The 26,111-nt window shown below is 35.3% G+C and overlaps 1 protein-coding gene across 1 annotated transcript in view; it reads right to left on the reverse strand.

Annotated features, from left to right (window-relative positions):
• LOC115933187 (SH3 domain-containing kinase-binding protein 1-like) overlaps positions 1–26,111 on the reverse strand; it is a 112,522-nt gene that overhangs the window by 41,246 nt on the left and 45,165 nt on the right. The window lies entirely within an intron of this gene.

Consider the following 26,111-nt stretch of genomic DNA (forward strand, 5'->3'; position numbering starts at 1 on the left):
TGTGGTGAGAGAAAACGCAGACTACAAGCTCCAATTCCTGACTGCCAGAAGCATCTAATGAAGGCTCTGTTTGCCTTGTTTGGGACCTTCTCGTCCATTACGTTTCTATTATAAGATGACATAAGCTTAGTTTTTGTTTTGTTTTGTTTTGTTTTTGTTTTTGTTTTTTGAGACAGAGTCTTGCTCTGTCACCCAGGCTGGAGTGCCGTGGCGCGATCTCGGCTCACTGCAACCTCCACCTCCCGGGTTCAAGCAATTCTCCTGCCTTAGCCTCCTGAGTAGCTGGGATTACAGGAGCCCGCCACCACGCCCAGCTAATTTTTTTGTATTTTTAGTAGAGACGGGGTTTCATCATTTTAGTCAGGCTGGTCTCGAACCCCTGACCTGGTGATCCACCCGCCTCGGCCTCCCAAAGTGCTAGGATTATAGGCGTGAGCCACCATGCCTGGCCGAAATAAGCTTAGTCTCTGAATAAGAGCAAGGTCTGGCCTGGGGATGCTCAACAGTAACACTCTGTAAAACTCTCTGGCAATGGCCATGCAATGATGAAAACAACTCATTGTATCCCTTTGCTGAAATCAAAGAAACCCCAGAATTCCCTTCAATATTTGAATGGCTCAAGCCATGCCAGTAGAACAACGGGGATTCTACTCCACAAAGCAATCTTGTAGTAGTATTAATAGTGAACATTATGAGTGCTCCTTTTTAGTATTATAGCCACGTCTCTATTATAATACAACACTTTATTGAAATTATTTGTGTATCTCAGGTAAGAGACTGCAAATTCTCAGGTATAGACCACTTCTAACTTATTTTCCTATTGTTGAAACCTAGTCTCTTCCATACATACAGTAGGGACTCAGTATTTCTGTTAAATGAATGAATAAAAGCTAGCTATGGAAGACAGGCATACCTCTCCCTGTAGATAAATATATACTCATATGTTTGCAGACCTTGCCCATACTGATGTTTCTACAATTGATAAGATTTTTATATTTGTAGTGTGTCTTTTTCTCTCAAAAAGTTGTTTTTAGATGGGTGGTAGCTTAGAGCCAGTATAATTAATATAGATATAAATAAATGAGGGAAAGAGATCATATGACTAATGAATATATCCATTTTTAGATTTTGTAAATATGAAAGTATTTACACAAATTTTTGTACATTTGTTTACTGGAAAATGACAGCACATTCTATACCATCAAATCCCACAAAATGCAGAATTAGAAAGATTTACAATTCATCTACTGCTAAAGTTAGATATAGTATGAACCTGATCAATTTGAAGAAATTGTTTCAGGCCAAAGAAAGTACCAATAGATGACTAAATAAAGAAAAATTATAGGCACAAAGAGTCTCAAATTTATAGACATACATAAATATTTTTAAAGTTTCAGGAACAATATTGTAAATGATCTAAGAATTTTCCACTGAGTCCTTTATTCAATGTTTAAGATATATTGTGTATAAATTATTCAAATATGTACTTTCATAATTTGTTATATATTTTACCTTATGGCATTTCCTTATTAGTGTGAACAAATAAATAGTATTTTCTGCTTCCCTTCCTACTAAATTTCTCTGTTCAATAAATACTTTCTTATTCCAACAATTTGTTCCTAGAATATTTATTATTAATGTGTTTCATTATAATGCCATAAAGCTGATATAAAACTTTTAATTTTTCATATACACATATAAGTCTAACAATATTTATAAAAATATGTATGTATATGCACCAGAATTATACATTATGCAACTCATGTATAAATTATTCCTAAACAATAAACATGGAGAGCGTATTAGAAGAAAAACTTAAAATTTATGAAAGTCTCTAAAGGACAAAGTAAAATGCAAATTAAATGCAGAGTTAATGTATTTTGAAAGTAATAAAAAGTATAGCAAGACAGAATATTAAGAAAAATTTTCCATTTAGTTTTTACTGTGTCAACAAAAAACAAATTTTTCATACTTAATTACTTTTCAGGCATTCTAATTCACTGGATTTTTTTAAATTATGGGAAATAAATAGTATTAATTACAGAGTAATAACATGTTTTTACAGTCTTTTTATGCACAGTGTGTTTCAAAATCCTAATTCCTTTTCTCTTGTAGAATTTAACTATATTCCCACCTAGAGACACTGTTGTCTACACACGACAATGCTATGAACTCCCGGATTCTTACTGATTAATAGCTTTTTATTTTGTTCCAGAAATAACAACAAAAGTAACCTGGAAAAAAAAATAAAGAGAAATGTTTTCCTCCTCCAATCTGGATAGCTCATTCTTTCTTATCCCCCTCTGGAAATTTTATTCTTATTTTTGCCAAAAATTCAGCTGACATTCAGCTTGATTTTTTTTATTTTAGGGAGCCCTTCTTCTACATGTATACATCATGTAATTGGACTTTCATTTAGCATTTTCCTTTCTTCTTTGTAATATGATTTCTATATCTTTTTATTCTTGGATTGCAAAGTCCAAAATGTCAGGCTGAACTCTTTTCCCTGTCCTTCCACATTTACTACACTGTGCTCCAAAGAGTTCATGCAATACAGATCTGCTGCATTCTTATTGCTATTTTATTTTTCCATCAGCATTGACGTGGAAAACATAAATTGTGCAAAGGATTTTAAGTACCATGAAAGAAAATTAAAGCAAAGCTCTTGCTTGAGAAGTTTACATTTTTCTTGGGTGACAAAGATACAAGAAAGAGTAGACAATATCGGTGCAATGTTCATTTAAAATAAAAACAGTATTATGATGTTAATTACAGGTTAATTGAATTGACCAGCATATCAAACTCTATACATGCTATGGTTAAATCTATAAAATACACATATGCATTTTAAATGTTTGTGATATAAAATTGAAGACACGGGGCCGGGCGCGGTGGCTCACGCCTGTAATCCCAGCACTTTGGGAGGCCGAGGCAGGCGGATCACGAGGTCAGGAGATCGAGACCATCCTGGCTAACATGGTGAAATCCTGTCTGTACCAAAAATACAAAAATTAGCCGGGCGTGGTGGCGGGCGCCTGTAGTCCCAGCTACTCGGGAGGCTGAGGCAGAAGAATGGCGTGAACCCAGGAGGCGGAGCTTGCAGCGAGCCAAGATCGCTCCACTGCACTCCAGAATGGGTGACAGAGCGAGACTCCGTCTCAAAAAAAAAAAAAAAAAAAAAAATTGAAGACATGAGGCACTATATTAGCTGTTGACTTTTTCTTTACTGTTAAAATGCATGTATATTTTAAAGTGTATTTACAGTTCATTAAATCAGTGTGCAGCGGGTTCAAAGAATCCAGGGAAGCCAGTCTCCATAGAGCATTATCTTTGGACTTAACAATTTGGAAATCCAAGATTCACTTGCAAAAACTATAAAAACTACATTATTTTTCCCTGACATTTCTGGGTCCTCACAGGTTACAGTGCCAGGACATTTTTTTTCCTGATTGCAAAACCCTCTCTAATCCAGCCAAATTCTTGAAAAACCCAGCCAGCATACGATGAATGGAAAACAATTGTGATATATTCCCTATCAATGAGATCCTTACTTTGACTTTCCCTGCTAGGGTAGATCCTCTAAATACCAATTACCTTGCTCTTGAGATAAAATACTTGATATGTGACCAAGGCTTTGTATGAACATCTTGTTATTGCACAATTGTGTTTCAAATATAATAATCTCAAATTCAAAATCTGATCTCTTGCAGTGAAACAATTAAGCCCCTTCTATCAACTAATATACCAAGATAACAACAAAATATAAATCTCAAAAATCATGTCTTTTTGTGGTCATACAGTTATATATTAGAAACATTTGAAAGAAAACAAGGAAGAGACTAGAAAAAGTACATTTGGGCCATTGAACACAACTAAAATAAGTAAGAATTTTATAAAAGTTCCACCAAGTAGAACAAATGAGATTAATGCCATATGTAGATATCAAAATTAACTAAAGTTGGAAGCTCTAAGTCTTAATCAATAGTATAGATTTCTTCATTTAGAAAAGAAGTATAGCATAGTATCAAAACACACTTAGTAATAATAATTTAAAAAAAACCTTTGGCTGCTTATATAGTAAAAAATTAAAGCTGTGTTTCAGCATACGGTTATCTCTAATTGGTGTGGTGTTTTATTTTTCCAAAGTTGTTATCACAAAACACTGATGTACCAAGATGTCTTCACAGCAGTGGTAGATACACTGCTATTTATTTCACCACCAGGGTAAAGTTCAAATAACTTAGTGAAATTGATTTAGGGCTCTGTCTGGGTCAAGTAACCTCTGTGATTGGTCAATTTACAGGTAAAAGGGGAACCATAAAACATAAATTTCATGTGGCTACAGTGTCAATAAAGTTGTCACGTAGCCGAGTGGGTGATATTCTTTTTAAAAATAGTACAGAGAGTGTTTCAAACCATCTATCCACATCCAAGAAAATGTTTCAGTGACTTTCCTCACCTATCAAATGGGAATTGGAAAGCTTATCATATAGATGTGCCGAGAGGAATAATAAGCCATCGGAATCGGTAAGATTACTTCATGTCTGTTATTCAAAATAGGTAACTGGGAAAAAATATGGACTCTTCTTGAAAGCATGTTAATCTTGGTAACAAGTTCACAAGTTTGGCTTTCTGCAAAGTCAAACCGAGACCTTTCCATTCAAGACGTTATGTTCTATTCACAACAGAATATGTGGTTATACAGGGGCTGTAAACTAAGTTCTAACTCTGAGGACGACCTCTGTTTTCTTGAAACGTTTTGCATGCCTGTCTGATGGCAAACACTGTAACTTTCTCATTTTCCCATCCGGGATCTCACTGTTAATCTCTCTCTTTCTCTGCCATGGCAGGTTTTTGATCAATTAAAGCATTAAGCATTCAGTAATTATTTCAATCCACAAGTGTTTACTGATTGTCACTTGCCAGCAACAGTGGCAAACAAAGCCAACTCATGAAGCTTACAGTCAAATGTGGAGACGGGTTTAAACAAAAATCACCAAAAAAAGTGACTAGTGCAATAAAATAGCAGTAAAGGGCATCATATGTTAAGAGCTCTACACTGCTGCCCGCAACTTTGGAGCATTCCCTTCGCACTCAAATAGCTTTATTTGACTATACAACATGAGCATAGTTTAGCAGTTATCAACAGAGATATTACTTTCCCCGAGGTGCATTCAGAAATGTGGGGACCAGCTTTCAGTTGTCGTAATGATTAGGATACAATTATTTTGTCACTCGGTGGGAAAATCCACTAATAAAATTGTACTGTAATGTGCAGAATTAACAAAGATGTGAAACAAAGGAAAATTTTATCCTTACTAGTGGAAATATGGATTAGTTAATCCACTTTGGAAAATTACTTGCCAGTATTTACTAATCTGAAAATGTTGCCGGTGGGCCGGTTCAGGTTCTTGACTTCATTCACCACACAAAGAATTTGATACCAAGTCCAAAGTAAGAGTAGGCAAAGAAGTTTACTGCAAAGCAAAAGTACACTCTGAGAGGCAGAGTGGGCTGCTCAAAGGGAGAGATAACAGCTAGTATCCTAAGAGGAATTCCTTTCATGGGAGTTGTACACAAACATTCATAAAATACCGGTGAGGTCAAGTATGCAAAGGCAGACCTGTGGTTGGTGAATGCGCTCAGCATCTAAATGCTCTCACATGCATTGCACGTATCATTAGCAGATAAAAATCTCCACGTAGGAGTGCGTTTTTTACCATTAAAATGAGGGAAAGGTCACTATAAGCTAAACCTTGAGCCTAGCTGCACATGTGGGATCCCGGAGACAACCCTACCCCCCCAAGGCAGGAATTGGTAGCTAATAGTTTCCTGGGCTTTTAGTGCTGACTGGCTGGAGATTGTGGGAGCTACATCAGGAGTAAGGGACTTCTGTTCTCTTTCCCAGGACATACCAGGTATCAGGAACTTGTAACCATTTGGTAATCTGCTGGTATACTGTAGGACTGGTTATCTTGCAAAAGAGTTACTTGCTGACGCAGGAAGGTGCAAGAGATGCAAAGCTTCCTCCAAAAGGGGTCCGTGGGGCATTACACAAGGGGACAAGTCAGCATGGCTCTGTAATCTTACTTATCCTGCCCCAAAAATACACGTAGCCAGTGAACCATCATTTTTCCTCCCATGTACATGCCTGACTAAAATGCATTAATTTGAAACCTCCACATACACAGGGTGAAACTCCAAGAAACCCAATGGAAAATAGCATCTGGGAGGCTGAGCAGGGATTGCAGCAGCCACATGATCTGAAAAGAAAGAGATTAGTCCAAGCCTTGTAAAGATGACGATATCTTTATAAATACAATGAGCTTTTACGTGAATCTCGAGAAGGACCATGACCCTGGAGATAGGGTCATCATCTATGATTATGACCCATGACTTCAAAGTAAGAGGAAATTTATAGGAACAACTCTAACAAAGTCTAAAATCAAACTTTGACAGAAGCAAGGTGACACACTGCTACTTTATCTCCTTGTTACAAAAAAATTTTCACATTCTCAAGTAAAAATCTAATGCCATGCAGAGATGCTACAGTTTCTTATTCTCAATGTCTGAAATCCAATAAAAATGTATGAGGCATGCTAGAATCCAAAATAACTAAAAACCAAGAGGAAAAAGCACATATTTTTGGGTATGTAATGGACTGAATGGTCCTGTCATGCTCAAAATTTATAGGTTGAAATCCAAACCACCAAGGTGATGATGGTAGGAGATGGGGCCTTTGGGACACCTCCCAAAGATTAAGGTCATGAGGGTGAAGCCTACAGGAACGGGATTAGTACCCTTATAAAAGAGACTCCAGAGAGTGTATGGGCCTCTTCCATTATGTGAGGACACAGCAAGAAGGCAATGTCTGTGAGCCAGAAAGCAAACCCTCAACAAACACAGAATCTCCCTTGATCTTGGGCTTCCCAGCTCCTAGAACTGTGAGAAATCAATTTTATTGTTTATAAGCTACTCAGTTTATGGTATTTTTTATAGTAGACTGAACAGACTTATGGTACAACATAATGAAGAGATCAAGAATGTCAATGGAAAATTGGAGTCTACATAAAAGCAATCTAATGAGTATTACATAAGCAAAAAATAAAATATCTGCAATAAATACACAATGGATGGGTTAAAAACAGTTTGAACACAGTTGAAGATAAGAGTAGTAAACTAAGAAAGTTCAGTAGCAAATAATCCAATTGAGGTACAGAGATAATAAAGGTACAGAAAAAAAGAAAAAATAACAGAATGAGAGAAACATATGGAATGCTGTCAAAAGTTTTATCAAAAATGTAATTGGATCTCAGAAAGAAAAAAGTAAATAGGCAAGAACAATATTAAAGACACAAAAACAATCTTAAAAGTACCCAGAGAAAATAGAAATGTTTTCTTCAAAGGAAAAGCAGTAAAACTTATGGCTCATTTTTCATCTGAAAAAGTAAAAAAAAAAAAGGGAATAATATCTCAAAGTGATAAAAGAAAAATAATCTTCTATATTTGAATCAACTACCCAGAGAAAATATCTTTCAAAACAAGAAAAGGTATGTTAATGTATTGCTAACAGATCTACTACAACAATACTAATAATAATAATACTGAAGGACTTGCTTCAGACTGAAGATAAATGATCCCAGATAGAAGTATGAACACGCAGGAAGGAAGAAAGTGTGAACACACAGGAAGGAAGAAAAGAGCACTAAAAAGATTTTTTTAAATGAGTAAATATAAACAATTTTTAACAAGATAAAACAAACACAATAATAATGTCTCATGGGCTTTACAACATGCAGATGAAAAAGAAATGACAAGGACAATGAGAGTGCAAAGGGTGAAAAGGAATAAACAATTGACTTAAACTATTGTAAGATATTTACATGTTTCAGTGAGTAGTAAATGTACCAATTTAATTAGACCATACTAAGACAAGAATCCACACTGAAATCTCCAGGATGACCACTCAAAATAATATAAATGTGCCTAACTTACAAGATTAAGGAAAAAATTGAATAACAGAAACATATTTGATTAATCTGAAAGAAGGCAAGAAAGTAGAAGTAAAGGAACAAGGAATGGACACTACAAATAGAAAACAAATAGCTAATTTTCAGGCTTAACCATACTTCTATCAGTAACTTTATTAAGTGTAAATAAAGTAAATGTCCCAAATAAAAGACTGTCAGATAAGATTTTAAAAAATGATTCCAATATATGCTGTATACGAGAGACATACTTTATAAATACAGCCATGGAAAAAGTTGAAAGAAAAAGGATGGAAAATGATGATAAGTTATATCTTGAAAAACATAAACAAGTGTGTATACCTATTCTGATATCATGTAAACTAGAATTTAAGGCAATAAGTATCACTGGAGTTTAAGAGAGTCATTTTTAATAATAAAACTTTCAATGCCACAGCAAGACATACTAATACTAACATTGAATACATGTGATGCCACAGCCTTAAATTAGATAAAGCAAAAGTTGACAGAACTAAACATAGAAATAGATAAGTTCAATGTCACAGGTGGATATTTTCATACATTACACTCAAAACGATATAAACAAGTAAGTAAAAGATCAGTAAGGGTACAAAATATTTAAACACAAAGTTGGACAAATTTCCATATGTAGAACCTTATATTCAACATTTACCTAATACACATTCTTTATAAGTACATGTGTGACATTTGCCGATGCGGACCATTTACCAAATTGACTATTCACCAATACTCTGCGATGCTCCAAGACATACAGAGATATTATACTTTACCATACACTAAGTTTCAACAAATTTTAACAGACTGAAATCATGTAGAGCATGTTATGTGACCACAGTGGAATTAAACAAGAAATCAATACTAGAAAGATAACTAGATCTTTAACAAAGGATTTCTATTTTGATAGTAGCCACACACTACCAAATAATTAATTAATTTGTTAAAGGGAAAATCAGCCCTGGTTGTTGTTATAATTTATATGACATCAATAAGAGTTTCTGTTGTTCTGCTTTCTTAATATTAATACTGTGAGAAATTTTAGCTTGTAATAATCCAATAGAGTTTAAATTATCAATATGGCTTTAATGGGCATTTAGTGATTAAGCAAAAATTAATATATTTATGCACTGAAAACTGTAAGTTTCCCTCTAAGCTCTGTTTTTTAGATGCATACTACACATTTTGATATCTTGTCTTTTCATTTAGTTCAAAAATATACATAATTTCATTTATGATTTTTTATGATTTTCCCTTTAACACATGAATTTTGCTCTATTTCCAACATATTGTGTTAAGAAAGTGACAATATCCTTGCAAAATGAAGTAAAAATGTTTTCACATTTTTCTAATATTAAGTAAATATTTATACAATATTTTATAACAGATGAATATTCATTCTGAGAATTATTTTCTAATTCAGATTTTAGTAGTCCTTTTGTGCACAAATTTAAATTTATCATACAATTGGTTCATGATACATTCTCATCGTTGATAATAAGTATGTCCCTCATTTTCATTCGTTGATCAACAATAAATAAACCTCATTTATCACCCATCACTCAGGATGAAAAACTTAACAAGAATTTATATCCACTTCTCTGCCCATTCCTCAAACTAGCCATCCTCCCAACCTAGTCATTCTTCTGTAGCCTGTGTTTGTGATTTGGTTTTAGATTACGATTTTCAAAGTCATGTCACTTTGCTTCTAAAAAATCTGCTGCTCAGTTTTAGTTTTTTTTTCTCTTTACAAAAAAAAGTTTCACATTTTAAATAACTCTGTTACTTTCTTCAATCAGTAAAACGAAAATAGTCACTTGTATTCTTTAATGCAGTTATATTCATTCATTTTGACTGCCATGTAACATTCAACTGTGTGAGCATACTAGGTTGTATTTACTCAGTTGCTTACCAATTGCATTGGAGTGATTTACTTTTTATATTTAAAGAAAATAAACTTGAAAAGCTATCTGCTCCCTATGTTAGCTTTGATAACATGTCTCAGATAGTTTTTAAGACGATTTATGCTCATGAACCTACTTTGACTCATATTTATTACTAAGTCCATCAAAATATGCATTAGTTTCATTCAAATGTGCACAATGGTCTTACAGAACATTGGTTCACATACATTACTTTTTGAAAATTTAAAAACAGGCCAGATGCAGTGGTTCATGCCTGTAATCCCAGCACTTTGGAAAGCCGAGACGGGTGGATTGCTTGACGTCAGGAGCTCGAGACCAACCTGGCCAAATTGGTGAAACCCCGTCTCAGCATGATGGCGCACACATGTAGTCCCAGCTACTTAGGAGGCCGAGGCAGAGAATCGCTTGAGCCTGGGAGGCAGAGGTTGCAGTGGGCCAAGATGGTGCCACTGCACCCCAGCCTGGGCGACAGAGCAAGACTCCATCTCAAAATAAAAAAAGATAATAATAAGGAAATTGAAAAAATATTGTCAAGCGCAAAAACAAAAACAGCTGTAATCATCTCATTTGGAGTTTCATCCTCCAAATTCATTAAGAAACATGTTGTTTCATATCTTTCCTGGCCTTTCTCTATGCATACATGTTTTTTTGTCGAAAAACTAAGTAATAGAAAAAATATAGTTTTTAAAAATAATATTTACTCCTTTAAAGAATAAAACTCCTGATTTAATTTTTCTTTGCTAATATCAGTGCAGTTTGTAATATTCGTGACATTGCAGGATTTAACTGTATGGATACAGCATAGCAGGGGAAATGTTATCAGACTTAGCTAGTTCTTTGATTACTAAAGCAGCTGAACATGTTTTTGTTATTTGTATTTATTTTGTGAATAGCTTTGTCATACACATTACTCATTTCCTTTTGTTATTACTTTTTAAATATTTAATGACTTTATATTTGAAGATATAGCTTCATATGTGTGGAAAATATTTACAGACTCTCCATTTGTTAATTTTCTGTAACTATTTATTTTTGTGATAGTTAAATATCTAGCTTTGTGTAGCAATACACAAATAATTTTAGTTATAATTTTGGATTTTGGTATCTGATTTACAATAATTATCAATACGTTTGCTTGTAGTAATTATGTAGGCAGGCTAAGAGAGGGATATGTCTCATTTAAGTCTGGATTCCATCAGCAGCTCAACCTCCATTCCAAGTGTGAGTCTGCCCCTCTCTGAAGTCTGCTGTCTGGTGTGTCAAAGAGTCATTGCCAGATCCATAGGTACAGCTGCAGCATCTCTCCTGGGGCCACAGTGCTGTTGCTCTTAAATGAAACTCTAAGATGACAAAAACATGCCAACAGTGGGTTCCCAATTTTGCCACAGCCTGCCCTAATCTGTAGCTCACACCTCCAGCTCCAGATTTTCAAGAATTAAAGACTTTCTGCCACACCCTTTAATATATCTCCCCCTGAATCTAGCACTTCAGCCATTAGTACTAAATTCATCCTCCAAGTACATTGTATCTAACAGGAATTCTTTTTCAATCCTCTCCTCTGGATAGCATTTAAGCTGATATATATGACACAGAAATATCTGACGCTTAAATTCCTACAGTTATTTCTATAGTTATATTTCTATCGAAATGATATATTTCTATTGATACATGTCATGTAAAACGTATTTGCCCTGCCTCCTTTTTCTCTTATTATATGCAAATGTGAAAATGGAAACGTTAAAATTTCATACTGAAATGCTAAGAGAGATTAGAAATTGGAAGAGTATTTTATACATCAAGGGAAAAGTTCAACAAAGATATAAAAATGAGCTCATTTAGTCTCAGAATAAGAATTTTTCAAAAACACTATAGTGAAAGGAAAGGAGAGGAGAAAATATAGAAGGGTGAAATCATTGTTTTACAAAGATCTTGATGTATTATTGAATGTTAAATTATATACATTGATGCAAACGATAAAAAACAGCCAAACATATATAGTAATTGTTTTGATTCCGTAACTAATTTATGTACATGTGCTATGGTTAAGGGACATAGATTTATATAAGAAGGCCCAAAATGGAGTTTTTTAAATTGAATCTGAGCTAAGGGAAAAAAATTAAATTTCCACATGTCTATTCTCTCTATCATTTTTCCACAACAAGACAATGTCCTTTTCAACAAATTTCTGCCCAATTTATCTAAAAGTAATGTGTGAGATATTTGTCCATATTGAAAAGAAAATCTCAGGCTGTTTCAGTTTTCACAGCTCCTGAATCTATAGAGATATCTTTGAGAGTCATGTAATGGTGGGACTGAAATGGTTCATAGAGGTGACAGTTTGCCTGAGCACACATGGAAAGGAAGTAATCTTGCTAAGACATAAATCCAGATCCTCTGCCCTGAGTCATATCTAACTGGTCAGCTGGTATTCACCTTTCTCCATATAGATTCTAATTTAATTGTTCATAACACATTTTCTAAAGAATGCATCAGAAAATTTGAATTCTGTAATTTCAAATGAGAGTTTTGCAGATAGTGTTTTGCAATTAAGTTTGTAACCACTTGTATAAAGTTAAATATTCTTTCCCATAGAGATATTCAGCAAGTCTCTAGGGATGAGCACTACGAAATCATTTAAGAGGTGCATGCAACATATTATGTTTTTGATATTTTGCTACTACAGAGAACTATTTCCGTCAAAGGACCACTTAACCTAAGGTACGTCTGGTCATATTGATACTCAGTAGAACACTCTTGGGATGTTGTCCAGTAGATCATGTGCACACTCCGATTAAAAGAGGATTCATCATACCATCTCAAAGGAACCTGTTTACTAAATTTTGAATTCAGATCTTCGACAAAGTACATTTTGTAAGTGCTTCTGACACAGGAGAAATTTTGAAAGTGAAAGAGGCTACTTAGGATATAACTATGAATAAATCACACACAGTTTCAGCCTTCATGGAGCAAATCGTTTAGCAAAGGACACAGACAGGAAACAATCTCACAAATCAGCATTTCGACAGAAAAATGCACAGATTAGTTGCACCATGAAAGGCTTGAAATATTCAGGTGCAATGATTCCAGTATATCTCAATTTACTATCAACACTTTAGCCCATGATGCAGAGTATACATTTGGGAAATTGCTAGTGGATTCTTATAATTTGAGTCAGCTGGGGACGCTACTTACAGCCTTGCTTTAGATGTTGTAGACTTTTTGGAGGATATTAATACAATCCCTCATAGCTGATATGCAGCTATTAACCTGACCCATGCATTTTTGTGCATTTTAAAAAACGGAGGTCATAAAAATTAGTTTCCTTTAACTGGTAGGAACAGCCATATACCATTAACATCTCATCTGTATAAACATGGAAATATTTACACCGCTATCTCTATAAACATGGAAATACCTACACCGCTATCTCTATAAAAATGGAAATATCTTCACCGCTATCTCTATAAACATGGAAATATCTACACCACTCTCTGTAAAAAGATGGAAACATCTACACCGCTATCTCTATAAACATGGAAATATTTACACCGCTATCTCTACAAGTGTGGAAATAACTACACCGCTATCTCTATAAACGTGGAAATAACTACAACGCTATCAGTATAAACGTGGAAATATCTACACCGCTATCTCTGTAAACGTGGAAATATCTACAGCGCTATCTGTATAAACTCGGAAATATCTACACAGCTATCTCTATAAATGTGGAAATATCTACAATGCTATCTCTATGAACATGGAAATATCTACACAGCTATCTGTATAAACATGGAAATATGTACACCGCTGTCTCTATAAACATGGAAATATCCACACCGCTATCTGTATAAACATGGAAATATCTACACCGCAGACTGTATAAACATGGAAATACCTAGACCGCTATCTGTATGAACATGGAAATATCTACATCGCTGTCTCTATAAACATGGAAATATCTCCACCACTATCTGTATAAACATGGAAATCTCTACACCGCTGCCTCTATAAACATGAAAATATCTACACCGCTATCTGCATAAACATGGAAATATCTACATCGCTGTCTCTATAAACATGGAAATATCTACACCGCTATCTGTAAACAAGGAAATATCTACACAACTGTCTCTATAAACATGGGAATATCTACACCGCTTTCTCTATGAACATGGCAATATCTACACCGCAGTCTCTATAAACATGGAAATATCTACACCGCCATCTGTATGAACATGGAAATATCTACACCGCTGTCTCTATAAACGTGGAAATATCTACACCGCTATCTGTGTAAATGTGGAGATATCTACACCGCTGTCTCTATAAACAAGGAAATGTCAACACCGCTATCTGTATAAACATGGAAATATCTAAACTGCTGTCTCTATAAACATGGAAATATCTACACCGCTATATGTATAAACAGAAATATCTACACTGCTATCTGTATAAACGTGGAAATATCTACAGAGCTATGACTACAAACGTGCAAATCTCTACAACGCTATCTGTATAAATGTGGAAGTATCTACACCGCTATGTGTATAAACTTGGAAATATCTACACCGCTATCTGAATCAAAGTGGAAATATCTACACTGCTGTCTCTATAAACATGGAAATATCTACACCGCTATCTGTATAAACACGGAAATATCTACACCGCTGTCTCTATAAACACGGAAATATCTACACCGCTGTCTCTATAAACACGGAAATACCTACACCGCTATCTCTATAAACATGCAAATAACTACACTGCTATCTGTATAAACATGGAAATATCTACACCACTGTCAGTATAAACATGGAAATATCTACACCGCTATCTGTATAAACATGGAAATATCTACACCGCTATCTGCATAAACATGGAAATATCTACACCGCTGTCTCTGTAAATATGGAAGTATCTACAATGCTATCTGTATAAACATGGAAATATCTACACCACTGTCTCTGTAAACATGGAAATATCTACACTGCTATCTGTATAAACATGGAAATATCTACACCGCTATCTGTATAAACATAGAAATACCTACACCGCTACCTCTATAAACATGTAAATATCTACACCGCTATCTGTATAAACATGGAAATATCTACACCGCTGTCTCTACAAAAATGGAAAAATCTACACCGCTATCTGTATAAACATGGAAATATCTACCCCACTGTCACTATAAACATGGAAATATCTACACCGCTACCTCTATAAACATGGAAATAGCTACACCGCTGTCTCTGTAAACTTGGAAATATCTACACCGCCATCTCTATATACGTGGAAATATCTACACCGCTATCAGTATAAACATGGAAATATCTACACTGCCTTCTCTACAAACTTGGAAATATCTACACCGCCATCTCTATAAACATGTAAAAATCTACACCGCCAACTGTATACACATTGAAATATCTACACTGCCATCTTTACAAACTTGTAAATATTAACACCGCCATCTGTATAAACATGGAAACATCTACAAAGCCATCTCTATAAACATGGAAATATCTACACCGCCATCTGTATAAACACGGAAATATCTACAACGCCACCTGTATAACATGGAAACATCTACAATCCCATCTGAATAAACGTGGAAATATCTACACCGCTATCTGTATTAACATGGAAATATCTACACCGCTATCTCTATAAACATGAAAACATTTACACCGCTCTCTGTATAAACATGAAAATATTTACACCGCTATCTCTATGAACATGGAAATATCTACAACGCTATCTCTATAAACATGGAAATATTTACACCGCTTTCTCTATAAACAAGAAAATATTTACACTGCTATCTCTAAAAACATGGAAATATTTACACCGCTATCTGTACAAACATAGAAATATGTACACCGCTATCTCTATAAACATGGAAATATCTCCACCGCTATCTCTATAATCATGGAAATATCTACACCGCTATCTATATAAACAAGGAAATATCTACACCGCTATCTGTATAAACATAGAAATATCTACACCGCCATCTCTATAAACATGGAAATAACTACACCGCTATCTCTATAAACGTGGAAATATCTACACCGCTATCTGTATAAACATGGAAATATCTACAATGCTATCTCAAACATGTAAACATTTACACCGCTATCTGTATAAACATGGAAATATCTACACCATCTCTATCAACATGGAAATATCTACACCGCTATCGCTGCAAACATAGAAATATCTACAGCGCTAATTGTATAAACATGGAAATGTCTACACTGCAATCTGTATAAACATAGAAATATCAACACCGCTATCTGTATAAACGTGGAAATATCTAGACCGCTATCTGTGTAAACATGGAAATATCTATACCGCTGTATCTATAAACATTAAAACATTTACACCGCTATCTGTATAAACATGGAAAAACCTACACTGCTATCTGTATAAACATGGAAATATCTACAACTCTATCTGTATAAACATGTAAACTTTCACACCGTTATCTCAATAAACATGGAAATATCTACACCGCTATCTGGATAAACTTGGAAATATCTATGCCGCTATCTCTATAAACATGGAAATATCTACACTGCTACCTGTAGAAACATTGAAACATCTACACCGCTATCTGTATAAACATGGAAATATCCAGAACGCTGTCTGTATAAACATGGAAATATTTACACACCTATATCTATAAACATGGAAATAGCTACACCGCTATCTCTATAACCATGTAAATATCTATATCGCATTCTGTAAAACATGGAAATATCTACACCGCTGTCTCCATAAACAAGGAAATATCTACAATGCTATCTGTATAAACATGGAAATATCTACACTGCTGTCTCTATAACCATGGAAATATCTACACCGCAATCTCTATAAACGTGGAAATATCTACACCGCCGTCTCTACAAACCTGGAAACATCTACACCGCTATCTCTATAAACGTGGAAATATCTACACCGCTATCTCTATAAACATGGAAATATCTACAACGCTATCTCTATAAACGTGGAACTATCTACAGCCCTATCTGTATAAACGTGGAAATATCTATACCACTATCTAAACGTGGAAATATCTACACCACTATCTGTATAAATGTGGAAATATCTACACCGCTATCTCTATAAGCATGGAAATATCTACACCGCTATCTGTATAAACGTGGAAATATCTAAACCACTATATCTATAAACATGGAAATATCTGCACCGCTATCTCTATAAAAGTGGATATATCTACACCGGTGTCTCTGTAAACATGGAAATATCTACACCGCTATCTCTACAAACGTGGAAATATCTACACAGCTATCTCTACAAACTTGGAAATATCTACACCGCTATCTGTATAAACCTGGAAATCTCTACATAGCTATCTGTATAAACGTGAAAATATCTACACCGCTATCACTATAAACGTGAAAATATCTACAACGCTATCTGTATAAACGTGGAAATATCTACACCGCTATCTCTATATACGTGGAAATATCTACACCGCTATCAGTATAAACGTGGAAATATCTACACTGCTATCTGTATAAACATTAAAATATCTACACTGCTATCTCTATAAACGTAGAAATATCTACACCGCTATCTGTATAAACGTGAAAATATCTACACCGCTATCTGTATAAATGTGGAAATATCCACACAGCTGTCTCCATAAACATGGAAATATCTGCACCGCTATCTGTATAAACATGGAAATATCTACACTGCCGCCTCTATAAACATGGAAATATCTTCACGGCTATCTCTATAAACATGGAAATATCTACACCACTGTCTCAAAAAACATGGAAATATTTACACCGCCATCTCTGTAAACATGGAAATATCTACACCACTATCTGTATAAACGTGGAAATATCTACTTCGCTGTCTCTATAAACATGGAAATATCTACACCGCTATCTGTAAACACATGGAAATATCTACACTGCGGACTGTACAAACATGGAAATATCTACACCGCTATCTGTATACACATGGAAATATCTACACCTCTGTCTCTATAAACATGGAAATATCAACACCGCTATCTGTATAAACATGGAAATATCTACACCGCTGTCTCTATAAACATGGAAATATCTACACCTCTATCTGTATAAACATGGAAACATCTACACCACTGCCTCTATAAACATGGAAATAACTTCACTGCCATCTGTACAAACATGGAAATATCTACACCGCAGTCTCTATAAACATGGAAATATTTACACCGCTATCTCTATAAACATGGAAATATCTACTACACTGTCTCTATAAACATGGAAATATCTACACCGCTATCTCTATAAACGTCGAAATATCTACACCGCTGTCTCCACAAACGTGGAAATATCTACACCGCTATCTCTATTAACGGGGAAATATCTACATCACTGTCTGTATAAACGTGGAAGTATCTGCACCGCTATCTCTATAAACGTGGAAATATCTGCACCGCTGTCTCTACAAACGTGGAAATATTTACACTGATATCAGTATAAACGTGGAAATATCTACACCGCTATCTGCATAAACGTGGAAATGTCTACACCGCTATCTCTGTAAACTTGTAAACATTTACACGGCTATCTGTATAAAGATGGAAACATTTACACCGAAATCTCTATAAACATGGAAATACCTACAACGCTATCTCTATAAACATGAAAATATTTACACCGCTATCTGTATAAACTTGGAAATACCTACAATGCTATCTCTATAAACACGGAAATATTTACACCGCTACCTCTATAAACATGGAAATATATACACTGCTATCTCTATAAACATGGAAATATCTACACTGCTATCTCTATAAACATGGAAATATCTACACCACTGTCTGTATAAACATGAAAATATCTACATCGCTATCTCTACATACATAGTAATATCTACACCGCTATCTGTATAAACGTGGAAATATGTACAATGCTATCTCTGTAAACATGGAAATATCTACACAGCTATCTGTATAAACGTGGAAATTTCTACATCACTGTCTCTATAAACATGGAAATACCTGCACCGCTATCTCTATAAAAGTGGAAATATCTACACCTGTGTCTCTGTAAACATGGAAATATCTACACCGCGATCTCTATAAACGTGGAAATACCTACACTGCTATCTGTATAAACGTGGAAATATCTACACCGCTTTCTTTATAAGCGTGGAAATAACTACACCGCTATCTCTATAAACGTGGACATAACTACACCGCTATCAGAATAAACGTGGAAATATCTACAGCGCTATCTCTGTAAACGTGGAAATACCTACACCGCCCTCTGTATAAACTTGGAAATATCTATAGAGCTATCTCTATAAACAGGGAAATATCTACACCTCTATCCCTATAAACGTGGAAATATCTACACTGCTATCTGTACAAACATGGAAATATCTACACCGCTGTCTCTATAAACACGGAAATATCTACACCGCTATCTGTATACACGTGGAAATATCTACACCGCTGACTGTACATACATAGAAATGTCTACACCGCTATCTTTATAAACATGGAAATATCTACACCGCTGTCTCTATAAACATGGAAATATCTACACCGCTATCTGTATAAACATGGAAATATCTACACAGCTGTCTCTACAAACATGGAAATATCTACACCTCTATCTGTATAAACATGGAAATATCTACACCGCTGCCTCTATAAACCTGGAAATAACTTCACCGCCATCTGAATAAACATGGAAATATCTACACTGCAGTCTCTATAAACATGGAAATGTCTGTATCGCTATCCCTATAAACATGGAAATATCTACTACACTGTCTCTATAAACATGGAAATATCTATGCCCCTATCTCCATAAACGTGGAAATATCTGCACCGCTGTCTCTACAAATGTGGAAATCTTTGCACTGAAATCAGTATAAACGTGGAAATATCTACACTGCTATCTGTATAAACATGGAAATATCTACACCACTATCTGTATATACATGGAAATATCAACACCGCTCTCTGAATAAACATATAATATCTACACCGCTATCCGTATAAACATGGAAATATCTACACCGCTATCTGTATGAACATGGAAATATCTGCACCGCTATCTGTATATACATGGAAATATCTTCACCGCTATCTCTATAAACGTGGAAATATCTACACCGCTATCTGTATAAACGTGGAAATGTCTACACTGCTATCTCTATAAACATGGAAATATCTACACTGCTATCTCTATAAACATGGAAATATCTACACCACTGTCTGTATAAACATGATAATATCTACACCGCTATCTCTACATACATAGAAATATCTACACCGCTATCTGTATAAATATGGAAATATATACACCGCTATCTCAGTAAACATGGATATCTCTACACCGCTATCTGCATAAACGTGGAAAAATCTACACCGCTGTCTCTATAAACATGGAAATATCTGCACCGCTATCTCTACAAAAGTGGAAATCTCTACACCGATGTCTCTGTAAGCATGGAAATATCTACACCGCTATATAATCATGGAAATAACTCCACTGCTATCTGTTTAAACGTGGAAATAACTACACCGTTATCTGTATAAACTTGGAAATATCTACCCAGCTATCTCTCTAAACATGGAAATATCTACACCACTATCTGTATAAACATGGAAATATCTACACCGCTCTCTGTATAAAAATGGAAATATCTACACCGCTATCTGTATAAACATGGAAATATCTACACCACTGACTGTATTAACATGGAAATATCTACACCGCTATCTGTATAAACATGTAAATGTCTACACCGCTGTCTCTATAAACATGGATATATCTACAACGCTATCTGTATAAACACGGAAACATCTACACCGCTGTCTCTATAAACATGCAAATATCTACACCGTTATCTCTATAAACGTGGAAATATCTATACCACTATCTCTGTAAACATGGAAATATCTATACCGCTATCTCTATAAACGTGGAAATATCTACAGCCCTATCTGTATAAACATGGAAATATCTATACCATTATCCAAACGTGGAAATATCTACACCGCTATCTGTATAAACGAGGAAATATCTACAATGCTATCACTATAAACGTGGAAATATCTACACCCCTGTCTCTATAAACATGGAAATATCTACAATGCTATCTCTATAAACGTGGAAATATCTACACCGCTTTCTCTGTAAACATGGAAATATGTACACCGCTATCTCTATAAACGTGGAAATATCCACACCGCTGTCTCTATAAACATGGAAACATCTACATCACTGTATCTATAAACACGTAAATATCTACAACGATATCTACATAAACGTGGAAATATCTACACCGCTGTCTCTAGAAACCTGGAAATATCTACAACGCTATCTCTATAAACGTGCAAATATCTACACCGCTGTCTCTATAAACATGGAAATATCTACACCGCTATCACTATAAATGTGGAAATACGTACAGCACTATCTGTATAAACGTGGAAATATCTACACCGCTATCTGTATAAACGTGGAAATTTCTATATCAATGTCTCTATAAACATGGAAATAACTGCAAGGCTATCTCTAAGAAAGTGGAAATATCTACACCGGTGTCTCTGTAAACATGGACGTATCTACACCGCTATCTCTATAAACGCGGAAATAACTACACCGTTATCGGTATAAACCTGGAAATATCTACACCACTATCTCTGTAAATGTGGAAATATCTACATCGCTCTCTCTATAAACTTGGAAATATCTACACAGCTATCTCTATAAACATGGAAATATCTACACCGCTATCTCTATAAATGTGGAAATCTCTACACCGCTATCTGTACAAACATGGAAATATCCACACCGCTGTCTCTATAAACAAGGAAATATCTACACCGCTATCTGTATACACATGGAAATATCTACACCGCTGAATGTACAAACATGGAAATATCTACACCGCTATCTGTATAAACATAGAAATATCTACACAGCTGTCTGTATAAACATGGAAATATCAACACCGCTGACTGCATAAACATGGAAATATCTACATCGCTGTCTGTATAAACATGGAAATATCCACACCACTGTCTCCATAAACATGGAAATATCTACACCGCTATCTCCATAAACATGGAAATATCTACACCGCTGCCTCTATAAGCATGGAAATATCTTCACTGCTATCTGTATAAGCATGGAAATATCTACACCGCTGTCTCTATAAACATAGAAATATCTACACCGCTATCTCTATAAAAATCAAAATATCTACACCGCTGTCTCTATAAACATGGAAATATCTACAACGCTATCTCTATAAACGTCGAAATATCTACACCGCTATCTCAGTAAACATGGAAATATCCACACCGCCATCTGTATAAACGTGGAAATATCTACACCGCTGTCTCTATAAAGATGGAAATATCTGCACCGCTATCTCTAAAAAAGTGGAAATCTCTACACCGGTGTCCTGTAAACATGGAAATATCTACACCGCAATCTCTATAAACGTGGAAATATCTACACCGATATCAGTATAAACGTGGAAATATCTACACTGCTATCTGTATAAACGTGGAAATATCTACACCACTGTCTCTATAAACATGGATATATCTACACCACTATCTGTATAAACATGGAAATATCTACACCACTGAGTGTATAAACATGGAAATATCTACACCACTGTCTCTATAAACATGGAAATATCTACACCGCTCTCTCTATAAACGTGAAAAAATCTACACCGCTGTCTCTATAAACGTGGAAATATCTACACCACTATCTCTATAAACATGGAAATAACTACACCGCTATCTGTATACACGTGGAAATATCAACACCGCTATCTCTATAAACATGGAAATATCTACACCGCTACCTGTATAAACATGGAAATATCTACACTGCCATCAGTATTAACATGCAAATATCTACACCGCTATCTCTATAAACATCGAAATATCTACACAGCTGTCTCTATAAAAATGGAAATATCCACGCTATCTCTATAAACGTGGAAATATCTACACCGTTTTCTCTATAAACATGGAAATATCTACACCGCTTTCTCTATAAACGTGGCAATATCTACACCGCTGTCTCTATAAACATGGAAATATCTACACCGCTGTCTCTATAAACAAGTAAATATCTACAACGCTGTCTCTATAAACGTGGAAATATCTACAAAGCTGTCTCTATAAACACGGAAATATCAACACCGCTGTGTCTATAAACAAGTAAATATCCACACCGCTATCTCTATAAACATGGAAATATCTACACCGGTGACTCTGTAAACATGGAAATATCTTCACCGCTATCTCTACAAACGTGGAAATATCTACACCACTCACAGTATAAACGTGGAAATATCTACACTGTTAACTGTATAAACGTGGAAATATCTACACAGCTATCCCAGTAAATGTGGAAATATCTACACCACTATCTCTATAAACATGGAAATATCTACACCGCTATCTGTATAAACAAAGAAATAACTACACAGCTTTCTGTATAAACATGGAAATATCTACGCCGCTGACTGCATAAACACGGAAATATCTACACCGCTGTCTGTATAAACATGGAAATATCCACACCGCTGTCTCCAGAAACATGGAAATATCTACACTGCTATCTGTATAAACATGGAAATATCTACACCGCTGTCTCTATAAACATGCAAATATCTACACCGCTATCTGCATAAACATGGAAATATCTACACCGCTGACTGTATAAACATGGAAATATCTACACCACTGTCTCTATAAACATGGAAATATCTACACCACTATCTCTATAAATGTGGAAACATCTACACCACTGCCCCTATCAACATGGAAATCTCTACACCGCTATCTCTATAAACGTGGAAATATCTACAATGCTATCTGTATAAACGTGGAAATATCTACACCGCTATCACTATGAACGTGAAAATAATGACACCGCTATCTCTCTAAACGTGGAAATATCTACATCGCTATCTGTACACACGTGGAAATATCTACACAGCTATCTCTATAAACATGGAAATATCTACACAACTATCTCTATAAACATGGAAATATCTACACCGCTATCTGTATAAACATGGAAATATCTACACAGCTGTCTCTATAAACATAGAAATATCTACACCGCTGACTGTATTAACATGGAAATATCTACACCGCTATCTGTATAAACAAGGAAATATCTACACCGCTGTCTCTATAAACATGGAAATATCTACAACGCTATCTGTATAAACATGGAAATATCTACACCGCTATCTCTATAGACATCAACATATCTACACCGCTGACTGTATTAACATGGAAATATCTCCACCGCTATCTGTATAAACTTGGAAATATCCACACCGCTGTCTCCATAAACATGGAAATATCTACACCGCTATCTGAAAACGTGGAAATATCTACACCGCTATCTGTATCAAAGTGGAAATATCTACACACCTATCTCTATAAACATGGAAATATCTACACCGCTATCTCTATAAAGGTGGAAATATCTACAGCCCGATCTGTATAAACGTGGAAATATCTATACCACTATCTAATCGTGGAAATATCTACACCGCTATCTGTATAAAGGAGGAAATATCTACACCGCTGTCTCTAAAAGTGTGGAAATATCTACACCGCTATCTGTATAAACGTGGAAATATCTACACCGCTATCTCTTTAAACATGGAAATATCCACACCGCCATCAGTACAAACGCAGAAATATCTACATCACTGTCTCTATAAACATGGAAATATCTGCACCGCTATCTCTATAAAAGTGGAAACATCTACACCGGTGTCTCTGTAAACAGGGAAATATCTACATCGCTATCTCTATAAACGTGGAAATATCTACAACGCCATCTGTGTCAACTTGTAAATATCTACACCGCTATCTTTATAAGCGTGGAAATAACTACACCGCTATCTATATAAATGTGGAAATATCTACACCGCTATCTCCGTAAACGTGGAAATATCTACAACGCACTCTGCATAAACTTGGAAATATCTACACAGCAGTCTCTATAAACACGGAAATATCTACACCGCTATCTCTATAAACGTGGAAATATCTACACTGCTATCTGTATACACATGGAAATATCTACACCGCTGTCTCTATAAACATGGAAATATCTACACCGCTATCTGTATACACATGGAAATATCTACACCGCTGATTGTACAAACATGGAAATATCTACACCGCTATCTGTATAAACATGGAAATATCTACACCGCTGTCTCTATAAACATGGAAATAGCTACAGCGCTGCCTGTATAAACATGTAAATATCTACACCGCTATCTGTATAAACATGGAAATATCTACACCGCTGTCAATATAAACATGGAAATATCTACACCGCTATCTGTATAAAGATGGAAATATCTACACGGCTGTCTCTTGAAACATGAAAATATCAACACCGCTATCTCTATAAACATGGAAATATCTACACCGCTGTCTCTATATATGTGGAATTATCTACACAGCTATCTCTATAAATGTGGAAATATCTAAACCACTGTCTCTATGAACATGGAAATATCTACACTGCAGTCTCTATAAATGTGGAAATATCTACACCGCTATCTCTATAAACGTGGAAATGTCAACACCACTATCTCTATAAACATGAAAATATCTACACCGCTATCTCTATAAACGTGGAAATATCTACAGCCCTATCTGTATAAACGTGGAACTATCTATACCACTATCTAATCGTGGAAATATGTACACCGCTATCTGTATAAACGAGGAAATATCTACACCGCTGTCTCTAAAACTGTGGAAATATCTACACCGCTATCTGTATAAACGTGGAAATATCTACACCGCTATCTCTGTAAACATGGAAGTATCTACACCGCTATCAGTACAAATGCGGAAATATCTACATCGCTGTCTCTTTAAACATGGAAATATCTGCACCGCTATCTCTATAAAAGTGGAAATATCTACACCGGTGTCTCTGTAAACAGGGAAATATCTACACCGCTATCTCCATAAACGTGGAAATATCTACACTGCCATCTCTGTCAACTTGTAAATATCTACACCGCTATCTTTATAAGCGTGGAAATAACTACACCGCTATCTATATAAATGTGGAAATATCTACACCGCTATCTCCGTAAACGTGGAAATATCTACAAC

The sequence above is a fragment of the Gorilla gorilla genome, chromosome 21 (genome assembly GCF_029281585.2).
Source record: "Gorilla gorilla gorilla isolate KB3781 chromosome 21, NHGRI_mGorGor1-v2.1_pri, whole genome shotgun sequence".
Lineage (NCBI taxonomy): Eukaryota > Metazoa > Chordata > Mammalia > Primates > Hominidae > Gorilla > Gorilla gorilla.